Source organism: Canis lupus, chromosome 15, assembly GCF_003254725.2.
Source record: "Canis lupus dingo isolate Sandy chromosome 15, ASM325472v2, whole genome shotgun sequence".
Classification (NCBI taxonomy): Eukaryota; Metazoa; Chordata; class Mammalia; order Carnivora; family Canidae; genus Canis; species Canis lupus.
In genome coordinates, this window is record NC_064257.1 from 21,865,154 (window position 1) to 21,878,917 (window position 13,764).

The 13,764-nt window shown below is 39.9% G+C and overlaps 1 protein-coding gene and 1 long non-coding RNA gene across 8 annotated transcripts in view; one reads left to right on the plus strand and one right to left on the minus strand.

Moving 5' to 3' along the window:
• SYT1 (synaptotagmin 1) overlaps positions 1 to 13,764 on the plus strand; it is a 541,941-nt gene that overhangs the window by 343,118 nt on the left and 185,059 nt on the right. The window lies entirely within an intron of this gene.
• The window catches only part of LOC112654769 (uncharacterized), a 312,057-nt gene that overhangs the window by 104,110 nt on the left and 194,183 nt on the right, over positions 1 to 13,764 (minus strand). The gene's annotated exons all lie outside the window — the stretch shown is intronic.

Here is a 13,764-nt window from a genome sequence, read left to right on the forward strand (position 1 = left end):
TCGTGCTTGCCACTGCTTGTTCAGCTGGACTACTTTCAGTTATCCTTCAGAACTCCCCTCTGTTTTGAAAGCCTTCCTGTCACCCCCTCACCTGTCAACCAGCAATTCACCTCCTGTAACAAGTCCTCACACGTTTGTAATTTTTACTTTATGTTTTGCTCATCTATTTGTGTTTTCTCTCTTATTACCAACCAGTCTGCTCGAGACCAGAACACTGTCTTTTCATCTTACTGTCTCCAATACCAGTACAAAACCTGTTTCACAGTAGGGAGAAGTATTCTCTTCTAAGTCAAAAGATCCTAGATAGGGATCCCTGGGTGGCGCAGCGGTTTAGCGCCTGCCTTTGGCCCAGGGCGCGATCCTGGAGACCCGGGATCGAATCCCACATCGGGCTCCCGGTGCATGGAGCCTGTTTCTCCCTCTGCCTATGTCTCTGCCTCTCTCGCTCTCTCTGTGTGACTATCATAAATAAATAAAAATTTAAAAAAAAAAAAAAAAACAAAAGATCCTAGATAATCATATTATCAAAAAAAGGGGGGGGCGGTGGGCTTCCACTCATAGATACAGAAAGCAGATTGGTGGCTGCCAGCAGCAGAGAGTTGGGGGATGTGTAAGATTGGAGGCAGGGAGTCAAAAGGTACCAAATTCCAGTTGTAAGGTTAGTAAGTCTTGGAGATATAACGTACAGCAGTGACTAGAGTCAATACTGTATTGTATATTTGAACGTTGCTAAGAAAGTAGATCTTAAAACTTCTCATCACAAGGAAAAAACTAGTAACTATGTGTAGAGACAGATATTAGCCAGACTTCATCATGGATCACCATTTTGCTATACGAATATCGAGTCATTATGTCGTACACCTGATACTATTGTCATATGTCAATTATACCTCCATTTAGAAAAGAAAAAAAAGGAAGGGAGGAAGGGAGGAAGAGAGGGAGGGAAGGAGGGTAAGAGGGACTTCCAAAGGGGTCTTACTGGAAAGGAGAGTTAGAGAGAGGAAAAAATAAAACAAGAAAAAATCAGAGGAGGAGACAAACCATAAGAGACTTAATCATAGGAAACAAACAGATAGTCACTGGAGGGGAGGAGAGTGAGGGAATGGGGTAAAACTGGGTGATGGATATTAGGGAGAGAGCACGTGATATAATGAGCACTGGGTGCTGCATAAGGCTGATGAATCACTGACCTCTTCCTCTGAAACCAATAATGCATTATACGTTAATTAACTGAATTTAAATAAAATTTTAATATAATAAAAAAGATGAGTAGGAGGCAAAATGGAATATGACCCTAGATTAAAGATGGACTTACCTACAGAGCCATTTTGCTTTGCCCTCAGCCACGCAGCACAACACAACCACCTTTTCTCTTTCACCCTTTTTATTTTTCTCTCTCTTTCCTCAACCTTTTATAACTTTGTCATTCCCTGTTCCGTTTTCTACTCCTTTTGCCTGTGCTGTCCCCCATTTGTTTTCTTCTCCCTCCAGCTGGCAGCCCGGTCTCACCCAGCACTAAGATACCAGCAGCTGCCAAATTGGTCCTCAGAGTAAATGGTTCTCCCCACAAACATTTTTACTCAAGTGGGGGTCTGGGACTTAGTTTCATTTTTTAGTCTTAAAAATATGTTGCATTGGAATGCCCAAGAAACAAGACGAACTCCTTTCTTATGACTATTGCTGCACAACACAGGCCAGTTTTCTGTACTTTCATGGAGAGTTCAAAGACAACCGGAAGTGTCCTTGTACAGCACCTTTCCCAGCAGTGGGTACCTGGGTAAGGTTTTCTTGGGTGAGTTTCTCTGTTTCACCTTATCAGCTACACCAAACACGGCAGTTCAGTTTTTCAGCTTGCTTCCAAGAACGCCACGACTGTGACACCGTTTGAAGTGGTGCTTCAAATGGCCTTGCCAGCCATCGTCTGCCCACACTAGCTGGAACGGTGCCATGTCGCCTCACCTTTCCACAGCTGCTGGCATCCACCTACCTTTCTCCTCCTTATTCGCTATTGGTGCTCTAATGCAATTTACCTGGCTGCCCTCCAGAGCCTAATCAGTAGACATTTGTTTTTGCTCTGATGAATTAAGTAGTCTCCAGCTCTAAGTCCACTGCTACTGATATGAAAGTCCAGGTGCTTCCAGAAAGTTTGAGCTTAATCTTTCTAAAAGCTGAACACCGCATGATTTTACCAGTGCTTCCATTGTAAGAGAACTTATGGACAGTTTCCCAAAGTCAGTTCTGTTTTTGTCTTCCATTGGAGTTTGATGCAGGCTTGCTGCTAGCTGGATTACTCAGTCTGGCCATTCACTCAGCCGGAGAAAGTTGGAGCTATACGTAAAAGGCACCCAAGGCCTCGTGCCTTACCCATATTGATACCTTACCCCAGTACCCCTTTCCCCTTAGTTACTTCACACTCTAACTCTCTTCATTTCTTTCTGAGCATTCTTTCTCTCTTCTTCCTCCAAGCACTTACAAGTAGGTACTTTCAAGGATCTGCATTGGCATTCTTCTATCACTCTGATTTCTTCATGATTTCAGAACTTCCAATATTGTCTTTATGTAAATCAGACTCAAAACTCAACCTCTACGCTTGATGCTTCCACTGAGATCCCCACTTTAATAACTTTAAGGAATTTAACTTTATTAAGGACTGGTTTATATACAGTAAGATGAACCCACCGTAGATACATAGTTCTGTGCATTTCGACAAATATACGCCATGTAATCATCACTCCAAAAAATTGCTCTAGTCCCATCCCAGCAATTTTTGCCCTGGTTCTAGGTGATAATTGATCTGCTATCACTGTAAATTAGTTTTGATTGTTCTAACATTTCCTAAAAATGGAACCATACACTGCATAGTCCTTTGTGTCTGGTTCTGGTTTCTTTCACGGAAAACATAGTATTTTTGAGATTCATGAATGTTCTTATATGTATCAGCCAGTCCTTTTCATTGCTTCAGTACTTCCCATTGTCAGGATATCCACAATTTACCTAATGGACATTTAGACTATTTCCAATTTAGGGCTCTTAAGAATAAAACTGCTATAAATATTCTTGTTCAAGTCCTGTAAACAGGAATATATGTTTATGTTTTCTTTTCTCTTGGGAAGTACCAAGTACATAAGTGTGGAATTACTGAGTTGTATAGCATTTACATCTGATTTTTTTTTTAAAGTGTCAGACTGCTTTTCTACGGTGGTTGTATTATGAATATCTCACCAGTGATGTAGGAGAGTCCCAGTTGCTCCATAGCCTGGAAGTTCCTACCCTTTGGCTGATATCTCCCCACTTCCTCTTTCTGGCAAAGGTTTTCTTAACAGTACATCAAAAGCATTAACTTTAGAGGAAAAAGTTGATAAATTCAACTTCTTCAGAAATAAAGATTTTGCTTTTTGAAATATACTATTAACAAGAAGGCAAGTCACAAACTGGGAGACAACATCCATAATATGTATATTTAGTAAAGAAGATGCTTCCAAAATATATTTGGAAAAGATAAAAACCTTTTATAAATCAATAAAACAATGAGCAAAAGATTGTATTTCTTATTTATTTACTCATGAGAGACAGAGAGAGAGAGAGAGAGAGGCAGAGACACAGCAGAGGGAGAAGCAGGCTTCCTGCAGGGAGCCTGGTATGGGACTCTATGCCCAGTCTCCAGGATCAGGCCCTGGGCTGAAGGCAGATGCTTAACCGCTGAGCCACCCAGGTGCCCCAGCAAAAGATTTTAACAGACACCCCATGAATGATACACGTGACTGATAAATTCATGTAAAATGTTCAATGTTTTTAGTCATTAGGGAAATGCAAATTAAAACAACAAATTCCTTTTTTTGAAGTGCTGTACACTTTTCAGAGCTATACATCTGTATATACTCTATTTGCAATTGAAATTAGGTATATCAAACCAAACTCACCTTTTCCCTCAGCCAAACAGATAGAAACACATATATATTCCTCTATCCTGAAACTGGATTCCTACTATCCCCTTTCACTCTTGCCACATTTTCTCCCCATTGTCTAACTTGTTATTAAGTCCTATTACCTCATCATTCTGTCCCCTGTCTCCTTTCCACTCCCACTGCCACTGTACTATTTGGGTCCTCATCCATATCACAGCCATTAGAGCCTCCGAAGAGGTCTTCCCACAACAATTTTCCACTGTTGGCCAATCCAATCATATATAAATTTTCCAGATGATTCTTCCTGAAGCCCTGCTCTGAACCTGCACATCTCTTGCTCAGGTACCTTGCAAGCCCCCTTTGCCAACTTTTGAACTCCTTCATTTGTCACCCAAGACCCTCTGTGGTAGAGCCCCAAACTACCAGCCTTATTTCAACTTCTGTCAATTGAACTAGTCTCTGTCCTACAGACACTTGCCTGCATTTCCTGCCTTTAAGCCTAAACCCATCATATTCCTACATTTGAAACGCCATTACTCCCATCCCTGCATATCCAAGCCTCCATAACCTAAAGGATTAAGGCTCCATTAAAATGCTAGCATTCCCATGCCGCTCTTATTAAACAGCCATCTCATTCCTTTAATATGTGCATCTTCTATCATGTAGTATTATTACGCTCATATCTTATGTTCCTTCCTGGACTTTAAGTTCTGAGAAGACATTCTCCTCGTCTGGACCCAGTCTTTTCTTCTCTAGACTACAAGCTTACAGGGAGCAGGCCAACAATAAAGGTGGGTGGATGGCTGGTGGTGGAATGTCCCGTAGAGCAAGTTAGCATTCTTATAATCTAATAGGAAAGATAAAGTATGCATACCAGCAGTAACAATGTAAAACGTAAGACGTGACGCAGGCTGAAACCTAAGGGATGTGCAGAGGCACCATCAAAAACAAGACTGGAGAAGTAATTTGGAATTCATTTGGAGAGGGCCATAAATATCAGGCTAAGGAGTTTAGACTTTATTTAATAGTTAAAGAGGAGCCAGGAACCATTCAAGATATTTAAACGTGGAAGTAACACAATTATAGTTTTGTTTCAGCAACATCAATCTGGCGGCTGTGTGTGGGTAGGACAGATCGCAAGGGGAGGGCTGGAAAGAGGGACAAGGCAGAGAGGAGGTAATTGAGGGAACACTGCAGATAATGAAAGCCTGATCCACTAGGGAAAGAAAGGCAGGGTTGTGACAGACTCTGCGAACGAGCAGTTGCCAAGCACTGCAAGTGGATGTGAGGGTGTCCAGGCAGAAGAAAATAGGAAATGGTTCCAGAGAAGCTGGGCATTATTACTGTGGCAGGGTCATGCCCTGCAGGGAATGGGAATGCAAGAGAAGGATCAGCATTGGAAATGGAGGTCTGGGAGTTGACCACATATAAATTGAGGTTGTGGAAGGGGGTAATTGTCATTATTAAGAAGATATAATAGGGTGGAAAAGAGAAAGTGAATACATGATTAAAATATAAAACTCATGGATGAGTAAAGAAACCGATGAAGAAACAGATGAGCTATTGTAGAGGAGTGAGTATAGCAGAAGCGCAGAGTGTCAGAGAAACGAAGCAAAAAGAGTTTCTGAGAGACAGTAGCCAGTTTGATTTAAAACTTATTAAACATACTCCCTGAAGTTTGGGAGAAGCAAAAATGACAAAAGCATCCATCTGCCCTGCAGATATTTTCAGTCCAATGCGGGATAAGGGACAGGTATCATCATCACCACCATTAATGTCTGAGTAATTAGTACAGGCCTTCATCAATATATTATGGTTTGACCAATTATTCCCTCAAATGACCCTGTGGGGTACAGATTTACGACTCCAGTTTTGGGAGAGCATAAAGAATCTCAAAAACTTGGGGATCCCCAGTGGCTCAGAGGTTTAGCGCTGCCTTCAGCCCAGGGCATGATCCTGAAGACCCAGGATCGAGTCCCACATCGGGCTCCTTGCATGGAGCCTGCTTCTCCCTCTGCCTGTGTCTCTGCCTCTCCCTATCTCTGCGTCTCTCATGAATAAATCAATAAAATCAATAAAATCTTAAAAAAAAAAAAAGAATCTCGAAGACATTGAACGACACATACTTTAGTCCAGGGCATAATGAAGTATGTACATGTAAGCAAGGTACAAAGGAGGGAGAAAGGTATGGGAATAAAAGAGAAGGAGCTAAAAAAAAAAGAGGTGACCTTTCAATTACACCTTGAACCAGAGGAGGTGATTTGCATAACCAAGGAAGTGATACTGAGTTGTTCAATATGAATTGAGGACCATCACAGACAGAGTTTTAGGGTTAGCAGCTTGCTTGCTGCAACTGGATTAGAAGATACACTCAATATGTGATTGGAAAAGAAAGCATGTGACCCCATTTTTGAGAACACTTAATGCTTTTCTCTGTAAGCCATAGGGCTTTATGAGATATATCATAATTTACTGTGTAAACCATAAAGCTTTATGAGATTTCAGGAACAGAGTAAGGTCAGCCTTGTTTTCTTTTTTGACCAGGAGAAGGAATAATGAGAGATTTAAGCATCCAGACATGATCTACTACAGATAGATCACAGAAGATTATGCCTGAGAAGAGGCCAGTGGAGTTAGACCTCTTTGTTGACCTTGGAAAGCCGTGTTTCATTAGGGAGCTGGAATCAGAAATCAGCTTGCAGGGTGTGAGGTGACGACCTAGGAAGTGAGAAAGTGAAAGCAGTGAGTGTGATTTTTTCTCTCCTGCGAGGACAAACAGAATGATAGCCCATGCACTTGACAGGATGAAGAGAAATTGGCTAAGTGTTAGGGCAGTGAATAGAAGGAGAGAAAAGGAGAGAAAAGAAATAAACTGTCATTACCCTAGGTAGACCTAACTCTTTCCTGGCTACTTCTAAACACCACCGCCTATCTACACCCCCGGTATTATCGTTGATCCCTCACAGGTTTTTTCTTTGGTTGCTTGGTTTTTTAAATTCACATTGCTTTTTTTTTTCTTTTAATTCAATTATCCAACATAAAGTACATACTTAGTTTCAGAAGTAGTGTTCAATGATTTATCAGTTGTACAGAACAGCCAGTGCTCATCATATCACGTGCCTAACAGAAGTTACTTGGGAATCTGTAGGTTGAACAGCCCAGTAACAGCTAGAATGTTAGAAACTATGATACACTCAAATGACTAATGTACTTTGGAGTGTCCAGGTAGTGCAGTAGGTTAAGTATCTGACTCTTGGTTTCAGCTCGGGTCATGACCTCAGGATCAGGAGACTGAAACCACCACCCCCCTTGCCCTGTCGGGCTCCCCACCCAGTGTGGAGTCTGCTGGAAATTCTCTTTCCCTCTTCCTCTGCTACTCATGCGCTCACACTCGCTCACTCTCTCTCTCTCTCTCTCAAGTAAATAAATAGATGTTTTTAAAAATGACTAATGCACTTTGACTATAAAGTTCTGCTCAGACCACATGCCAACACATTTGGACTATTTTTCCTGCTTCCTTGAGCAGAGGCTCCTGACTTTCCATAGGTCTCCTGCTTATGGCACTTCCCAATTTTGTTCTTTTGTTAGAGCTATTTGCCTTATGCTTCCAGATTAGTCTAAACTCTTTGGGGACATGGATGGACATTATCATATATATCATTCCTATAGAGTAGACAGTAAATAATTACTAATTAAATTAATATGAGACTATGCTCTACTATTATGAATATATACTAAAAAACGGTCTGTGGAGAGATCTGTTGGTTTTCTAGTGCTGCATTGAAGGTTACAACATAGTAAGACAACATAGCAACTTAAAGCAATACACAATAAATTTATTTTCCATTTTATGTGGATCAGGAATCCAGACATAGTTTAACTAGAACATTTGCTCAGAGTCTCACTAGACTCTAGTCAACGTGTCAGTTGGAAGACTCAGGACACTCAACTCCTTCAGATTTGGAGAAGAAATTCAGTTTCTTGCCATTTTTAGGATTGAGACCCTCACTTCCTGGAGATGCCCTTGTCAAAGGCAGGTTTACAACATGGATGTTTGTTTCTTCAAGGGCAGCAGAATCTCTCTCTCTCTCTCTCTCTCTCTCTCTCTCTCTCTCTCTCTCATCTCAGAAAGGACCCAGGTTCCTCTTGAAAGCCCTTCACCTGATTAAGTCTGATCCACCCCCAAACCATCTCCCTCTGGATTCAAAATTAACTGATTTGGAACCTTAAATATATCCCTACACCCTTGCCGTATAAAGTAACCTACTATGACTCAGGTCTCATTCACACTCATGAAGAGAGGATTACAAAGGGTGATATATACCAGCAGTGGAGCAGGATAGAAGGCAGAAGCCCTGGGAACCATTTTAGTATTCTACTTACCATGGATTTGGAATGGCAAAGAGCAAAAGAATTTTTACCTAAGAGAAGTCAATAGAGATTTTCGTTTCCCTAACATCAATTTGTACTACATACATTTTTTTTTTTTACAAAATTAAGTGGGTTTGACCTGGAAAGCATCACTCTTATTCTCATTTTGTTCTTCATTCTGGTGGCATTTCATTGTAACCACTAATATAATATATTTTTGCAACGTTAACAGCAGCACAGTTACGGTGGTGAGATGTTACAGTGCAGATTGTCTGGTATGTGAGCAACGTGGAAGAGTGTGAAAGCTAAAGCCGTCTGCTATTCATACCTCTCAGTCTAGCAGATCCTTCAAAGGTTATGTTTTGGTGATGGTAGTTAGTTCATTTCAACAGGCTTCACATTATCTATGAAAATACCATTGGATCCTGAGTTGGAGATGTTTCTCCAATTCTAAACTTTTGCTATAGAAAATTGACTAAGAAGTTCAGTTTCTGTTTTTAGTATGAAGGATGTAGGAGTTGGAATTATGAGCTACTACTATGAGCTATACTCAATATGATTATTAGAAATTATAAGTTTGACATATTCATGTTTTAAGATAATTAGGTGTTACAAGTTTCTGACACTCTATAAGAAATATGCATGTGAACAAAAATATGGAGGCGAATATTCTTTAAAAAAAAAAAAAAAGAATTTCTCTGTATCATTAAAGCCCTCCAAAAGAATTAAGGTTTAGATTCTTAGCATATCTCACATTCCAAAAACTGTTTCAAACATATAGGAGGTGAGCCTTTCAGACTTCCTTAAACTGATAACTCTCTGGTAAAATGAGTCTTCAAAAATACTCAGAATCTTATTATAAAAAGGTTAATTATATTTAAAATCCCAGTAATGAAAACTCTACTTTAGCCAGGGACTACTGAGAGGGAAAACTCATCATTTACTGATTTTGAAAACCGGTTTAATCCTAAACCACAATAATGTCAGCCAAATAGTTAAGGTTTATACACTGATACCCAGCAGCCCTATCTATTACGTGTATCACATTTCTACAAGGAGTTTGGTTTCTTCCTAGCATTGATTGTAAAAGAATGGTAAGAAAATCCTATGAGGAAAGACTCTAGAAAAAAACTATTTGTTTAATGAGGACTTTTTCACACTGGCAACTTTTGAGTGTGTTTTCAAATGTAAAAATTGTGTTTTTAAAAAACAGAGGAAAATAACTAAATAGAAAATAAGTAGTGCTGCTAGAAAACAATAATATATCCACATTAAGAAATGAGAAATATATTGTTCAATGCAGACGTATATAGTGGGTGTTGTGGGTTGAACTTTATCTCTCAAAAAGATATATTCAAGCCTAACTCCAGATACCCATGAATGTGACCTTATTTGGAAATAAAATCTTCACAGACCTCATCAAATTAAGCTGATAGACTGGAGTAGGGTAGCTCTTAACCATGTAGAACTCATAGCCTAAAAAGAAGAGACACAGACACACAGGGAGAAAGCCAGATAGCAATAAAAGAAGAGATTGGAATGATGTGTCTGCAAGGCAAGAAACAACAAAGACTGCCCTCAACACCAGAAGCTCAAAGAATAGGACAGATTCTTTCCCGCAGCCTTCAGGGAGAGCCTGGCCTTGCCAACACCTTGAGTTGGGGACTTCTAGCCAGCAAAGAACAAATGTCTGTTGTTTGAAGCCACCCAGTCTATGGCAATTGGTTTTAATAACTCTAGGAAATTAATCTAGTGGCCAAGTTACATGAGAATCACCGAGGTTTTTGTGAAGGCGAGATCATTTCCCAGCTCTGCCCGTATCATTCCCAATCACCACCTCTCTGCCAGGAGAGAGCCTCACTTGACAAGGAGAAAGGGGCTGAGAGGCTAAGGAAGCCAGGCACTTCATCCTTATCCTCCCTCAGGCCATTTAAGTGTACTTTCAATCAGGGGAAGAAGACAGACTTTGGTCAGACAGTTTTGCCCAGAGAGAACTCCCCAGGTGCTGAGCTTATTGGAAGCTGCTTTATGCGCTGGAGCTTCATTGTCCTAATAGCTACCACTTACTGAGTACGTACCCAGGAATCCACAGGCACTGTACATTTCTTACTCGGTACAACTACCCTATAAGGCAGATGCTGATATTACTTCCAGTTTACAGATGAGGAATTGAAGGTGAAGGAGATTTAGTCACCAAGGCCATTCAACCACTAAGTAGCAGCAAAGGGTTCCAACTGAAGCCTGGAGGTCCCAAATCCACCCAGGCTCTAAACTCTCTTGCAAGATGCCCTCTCCTCCCAAAACATCCATAGTAAGATTGTGTATTGAGCTTAATATTTAACTTGTATGTAAGGGTGCTATAGAATGTTAGTGTCCCCTCACAATTCATATGCTGGAACCTAATCCCAACAGGATGGTATTTGGAGGTGCGGCCTTTGGAAGGTGATCAGATCCTGAGGATGGAGCCCTCATGAATGAGATTGGTGCCCTTATAGAAGAGGCCCCAGAGGGTCCCCTTGCCCTTTTCTGCCTTGTGAGGATGCAGCAAAAAGACAGCCATTTGTGAACCAGGAAGTAGGCTCTCACCAGACACTGACCTGCCAGTGTCTTCGTTTTTGCTTCCAGAACTATGAAAACAAATTTCTGTTGTTTATAAGTCCCCCAGTCTACGTTATTTTTGTTATAGCCTGAATGGACTAAGACAGGGCATTTGCCACTTTTCTCCTAAAATTGTCTCCAAAATTTGAAGAGAACAATTTCCCCGTTTCTTCATTTTTCCATGACTTGTTTTTCTCTGCCATGTGTTAAAGAGAATTTCTTAAATTACTCAAGTATAACCACATGCTTTCTCACATTTCAGTATCAAACAAAACATCAGGCAGAGGGCATTTTTTTCACATTGATGCAACTTCGCTGGTAAATTAAGATAAGAACACTTGTTAGGTCCTTCTTGTGTCCCTACTAAAAATATTCTAAAACAAAATCAATGCAGCAGGAATGAATTTGAGAACCTTACCCAGGAGCAAAGATGCTAAAATTAGAGATGCACTGCAGAAAATCTCAGCCCTTTCCCCAGTTTCCAAACTCCAGGATCATGAAGCCTTGACACTGGCAAGCAGGAGGTCTCAAGTCAATCATTCTGGAGTGGCGTAAGTTGTTGCTTTTAATGGCTGGCTTTACAGGAAATGTTAATTTTCACAAGTCTACTCTCTAAATGTGCTAAGTATCTTTAACTCCGAGATGGAAAGCAAAGTTTAACAGGGCCATCAAGAGGGTGGGGGGATGGCAACATTACAAATTCCGTTAGCCCGGGGAAGGAAGAAGGGAGGGAAGGAGGAAAGAATGTGGCCAGGGTAGATGGAGTAAATTCACACCTCATAAAGCTTAAGAGCCTAATATCAGTTTTATTACACGAAAGCACAATGCTGTATACTCGAACATAAAGCAAAATAGTTATCCATTTAACCCAGTTTCAAAATGGACTCTTATACCACATTTTTTAAAGGTGTTAGAACAACTGATCAATTCATTTCAATTACACTCTGGGCACTTTAAAGCACTGCAGGGAAGGATTTCATACTGATCGCCATCAGCGTTCTCTGCTCTTTTCCGGGCCTAAAATTCAGGTGCCTTTGTGGATACCTTCATCACCATCACCGGCTTTGCACACTGCTATGCCCTCACTATCTTTACAATCTGCTAAAGGTTTTCCCTGTCCGGTAACCTCACTCCTCAAGAACCTTCCACATGATTTCCTTCAGAGGTTTTGCATTTTTTCTCTCTCTTCACAGAGACTTTCCCTTTCTATACACTTCTGCAGGAAATATCAACATTTGGTTATAAAACTAAAGAGATCTCTACTATATTAACCTATTAACCTTCCCCTCACCCTTAAGTTTTAACACATTTCAATCTAGTACTTATTGAGCTAGTAAAACTGGGCATCTAATTTTAATTTTGAACAGCTTTTATTTCTAAACTGAAATCTCGCTCTTTAGTTTTTTACGTGGTAAAAATGGCAAGAACATATTTAAAGTTACTCTAAAACTTAGTCTTATAAGTAGGGAACAGTCTTAGCAAGTATATACAATTCCTAGAAATTCTAGAAATTGTTTCCATGGAGTGACAGCTGTTATGATGGCAAAATCCAGTATAAGCATTGAGTTTTTTCACCGTGACTCTGAAATTGTTATATCTTTAAACAGAAACCATGCTTTAGAAAATATCACCTTGCTCTTTACTTGAAAACTCAAATATAAAGGAAAAACTTTTAAACCTTGCTTTGACTTTTTAAGGAGAACGTTGTATTTTTGTGCAGAATTTTATGACGTAATGCTTATGGGAAGAAAAATCTAACTGCAAGAATTGTGGCAAAAAGAAAAGAAAAGTGAAGATAATCTTTTTTAATTTTGTTAATTCTTTCCAGCATTAAGACCAGCTTTTAGGAGGAACAATTCAGGAGATAATCTCAAACTAGTATCTAATTGTACCAAAAATGATGTTTTACAGAAATCATCTAATAGACATAAAATAGAGAATAGATTCTAGAGATATTAGTGGTCAATTCTGAAAAATGAAAGTCCTTTTGAGGGTATTGGGTATAACAGATATTGTAGGACATGGTGATTGTTTTTTTTTTTTTTTTTTTTTTTTTTTTTATTGGTGTTCAATTTACTAACATACAGAATAACACCCAGTGCCCGTCACCCATTCACTCCCACCCCCCCGCCCTCCTCCCCTTCTACCACCCCTAGTTCGTTTCCCAGAGTTAGCAGTCTTTACGTTCTGTCTCCCTTTCTGATATTTCCCCATGGTGATTGTTTTGAGTGTGAAAATCAATGGTAAAATGAAAATGAAAAGATTATTTAAACTTTAAATCTAGGGAAAGCTGAGAGAATGGGGGTGGCAATGATAACTAGGAAGTTCAAAGCACATATTTCACAAAGAGAAATGGAGATAAAACTAAAAGTGAGTAGAGCCCAATTATCAATGGCCTTGAACACCAGGCTTCACTGGGGACCACTGAAGTATTTGAACAGGGAAATAATCTGAGTAGAGCTTAACATAATTACTCTGGACATGTATTTCAGAATGGACTGGGAAAGGGAAAGGCTGGAAAAAGGGGACTACCTAGGAAATGATCCAAATAATCTAGGCAACACGTACGAAGTGCCTGACTTGAGTAGTAGAAATAGATATTCCAACATGAGAATCTAAGTAAAAGATATTGTTCCCTTTTCTAATCTGGTAATTATTTTTCCCTCCATTCTTTTATTCACATTGCCTGTCATTCCCCCATTAGCTCCACACATGTGGATTCTGTGCATCCTTGATGAGGCCATTCTGATTCTTCTATTCTTTCTCTGAATTTCTACATTTTTTTTCTACCTTTGCCTCTGAGGCAATTATCATTAATTCTACCCTGTATCATAACCATTTGTATTCACCTCTTATCTTGGCTACTGTTAGTTCCAAGAAGATTGAGATG